The following is a 3,682-nucleotide window of genomic DNA, read 5'->3' on the forward strand; positions in this document are numbered from 1 at the left end:
ATTTCGCAAACTGAGTTTCAGTGGTTTGAAAGTTTCATCTTTTCCTTCTGCTAAGTCTTCAATAGATATCTACAATACTGCTAAACGGATTAGCTGTGGGGTCTTCACTGTTTTTTTCGGCGTAGCTTGGGGTAACGTACAGGCTTTGCTTTATCATAATCGGATCACGGAAAAAATATCTTAGTTTTATATGACGGTAGTATCTGTTCCCGAAAGAACACATACCGTGGATGACCATGCAGCTTTTCTAGAAATGAAATGATAATTAAATAGACACCCTAGCTGCAAACAGGCGTTGATACACTTCACTGGGAACATGTTGAAAATGTGTGCCCCGACCGGGACTCGAACCCGGGATCTCCTGCTTATATGGCAGACGCTCTATCCATCTGAGCCACCGAGGGCACGCAGGATAGTGCGTCTGCAGGGACTTATCCCTTGCACGCTCCCCGTGAGATCCACATTCCCAACATGTCCACACCACTACATTCGTAGTGCGCCTAATAGATGTTTGCCCATCATACTCATTACTCGTGGCAGGAGATCCCGGGTTCGAGTCCCGGTCGGGGCACACATTTTCAACATGTCCCCAGTGAAGTATATCAACGCCTGTTTGCAGCTAGGGTGTCTATTTAATTATCATTTCATTTCTAGCAAAGCTGCATGGTCATCCACGGTATGTGTTCTTTCGGGAACAGATACTACCGTCATATATAGTTAAAATATGGCTTCCCGGCCATTGACCTTCTTGTGTGAACGCACACGCTATGCCTGAACTCGTACGGGACTTGGTAGATTAATCTGCCACGAGTAATGAGTATGATGGGCAAACATCTATTAGGCGCACTACGAATGTAGTGGTGGGGACATGTTGGGAATGTGGATCTCACGGGGAGCGTGCAAGGGATAAGTCCCTGCAGACGCACTATTCTCTGTGCCGTCAGTGGCTCAGATGCATAGAGCGCCTGCCCTGTAAGCAGGAGATCCCGGGTTCGAGTCCCGGTCGGGGCACACATTTTCAACATGTCCCCAGTGAAGTATATCAACGCCTGTTTGCAGCTAGGGTGTCTATTTAATTATCATTTCATCTTAGTTTTAATTTTTACTGATGCGTGAAAAACTGCTGAATTTTTGTAATGTTTAAATTTATTGTTATTAACCCCGCTGAACCGTTTTCTTTGAGGTTTGCTAAAGAGATAGCTTGAACCCTGAGGAGGTTACTTTAGAAAAAGTGTAGATTAAGATTCTTATTGATCTGAAGAATATTACGTGAATTAGGGAAAATATTTGCTCTTCGGAAAAGGGATTTACTCTTTGACTTTGAACTTCATCACATTTGTGAAAATGCTTTTATTGGTTGATACGTGCTAGGTGATCCAATTCAAAGTAAGAATACAATGCTTATACAATCTGCAATATGTGTTAATCCATAATTTCTCACTAACTGTTGCATAATTAACAAGTTGTACAATGTACACCTACTACGCGCGCTGTCTAGCTTTTGAGAACGAAAACAGTTAATGAGTTGCAGCAAAGTTTACACATAATTTCAAACCCTTACTGAACTTTTTCTCGGTCACAATCCACGCAAAATGATGAAAGGAAAAAAGTTTATCACTTACTAACTTTTCGCTTTTCATGCTTAAGGCATGATGTTTAAATTTATTACTTCTTTGCCACCAACTGTATTTGCAACACATTTAGCAGACAGCATCTACATATACCTATAAATTATATAATTATACGAGACAGAGAGAGGGGAAGGAGGAGATGGACCGAGTAATGGAAGAGGAGGAGATGGACAGGGAGAGGGCGGAAAAGCAGATGGACCATGAGAGGAGGGAGTAGCAGGCGGATGGAGAGAGGGGCGGCAGGAGATCGAGAGTGGGCTGGTGGAGGGAGGGGGGAGAAAGAAATGGGTGGGGAGGGATGGGGCAGAGGAGACGGACAGAGAGAGGGGGAAGGAGGAGATGGACTACTAGAGTAGAAACAAATGCACCCCCGGGCAACGGCGGGTACGCAGTAGTCTAACAATAAATCCGCCAACCGAAGTGCGCGAGTGCTGCGACACTTGCGTGTTGCCATGTTAAAGGTCAGTTCATGTTACTCTAATCACAGTATGTTTTATCGAATTAAGAATTTTCTGTCAAAATTGTTGAGCAGAGTGATTCAGGCTTGCTAATATCTGAACTCTCAGGAAATATTTGCATCAGCAGACATGATACAGATTTATGTAGTAGAGATGTAGATTATATACGTGGCCACTTTAGTTTATTCTGCAATGAAGTTTTCCGATTTGAATTCCGTCTATATTATTTTAAAATTATGCACTTTTTAAGCAACAAAGTTTTGCAACCAGTATAAATATTTATTTCCGTAAACTTTAATCCCTGTATTCGCTAATAATTTAATTTCAAAAATATTCTCATATTTCTTAGTTGTCTGTTGTATATGGTTCACGACTCAATTCGACAGTATTAGGAATTGACAGCGTTGATTCTGGAATCCTTAGGTACGACATCACACGGTCAATTGGTTTAACCAACAGCAGACGGGGTAAGTTACAAGCTACTTGGCGAATGTCGTCGTGCTGAAGTGCTACGCTTCTCCTTTATGCAAAGTGCATATTGTGAACATGAAACTAAACGTCTACGTATACATATACATTTGCAGTACATTGTGATGTGCGTGGAAGAGGGTGCTTCCACATTGTATTACATTCTTACCTTTCTCTTTACGTATATAGCGCGAGAAGAAAGATTGCTTAAATACCCCTGAGTCTGCTGTAATTAGTCAGTTACTGTCTTCGAAATCCTGCAGGAGCGGTACTTAAGAAGTTATAGTAACGGATAATTCAAACAGAAAGAACAGACTTCAGTTGTTTATTACAGACAAACCATAAAGTATATAAACACATTTCACATGTCACTGGATAGAGAATGGTTCAAAGTCCTGACAGCTGCACTGTTGTTCCTAGCAACATGGCGACTGCACCACTAGGGAAATCATTTTGTGCCGTGGAACTCGGGCGAAGTCAATCCATTGTTCAAGCGTGATGTTCATTCCGTCGTCGATTTAGCAAGAAGCCGCCTCTGTAGAAGCTGGATGCATATGCAAGGGCAAGGGCACAGGTCGGCGATGTACGTCTGATGAAAATGTCGAAGGTATCCGAGGCACATTCACATGGAGCCTTCTAAAGTCCACAAGCCGCTCATGATGCCTTACAAGTTGTAGTATCTGCAGCAGTTGCGTCACGGAGACCATAACAGAAGGTAAGAATGTTGTGTTTCAGTTTTTCAGGATATGGCAGGGTACACTTTTTACGAACAACGAGTATTTTCGTATTAATCGACATTTCATCTGTTTGGTAAAGTAAACAGCCATAATTTAAGAATTTGGGTGTCAGATCCTCGTGACGTCGTCGAACATGAGAGGGACTCACAGAAACCGAATGTGCTAAAAATGGTTCAAATGGCTCTGATCACTATGGGACTTAACTTCTAAGGTCACCAGTCCCCTAGAACTTAGAACTACTTAAACCTAACTAAAGGACATCACACACATCCATGCCCGAGGCAGGATTCGAACCTGCGACCGTAGCGGCCGCGCGGTTCCAGACTGTAGCGCCTTTAACCGCTTGGCCACTACGGCCGGCTAACTGAATGTGCTTTCCACCGTTTCT

The 3,682-nt window shown here is 42.9% G+C and overlaps 1 non-coding gene across 1 annotated transcript; it reads right to left on the minus strand.

The window, feature by feature from the left end:
- Nucleotides 1-330: 330 nt before the first annotated feature.
- Trnai-uau (transfer RNA isoleucine (anticodon UAU)) lies at nt 331-405 on the minus strand. The gene has a single exon. It is a non-coding gene; the product is annotated as a tRNA-Ile (tRNA).
- Between the last annotated feature and the right edge of the window lie 3,277 nt (nt 406-3,682).

This window comes from Schistocerca nitens, chromosome 2, assembly GCF_023898315.1.
Source record: "Schistocerca nitens isolate TAMUIC-IGC-003100 chromosome 2, iqSchNite1.1, whole genome shotgun sequence".
Taxonomy (NCBI): Eukaryota; Metazoa; Arthropoda; class Insecta; order Orthoptera; family Acrididae; genus Schistocerca; species Schistocerca nitens.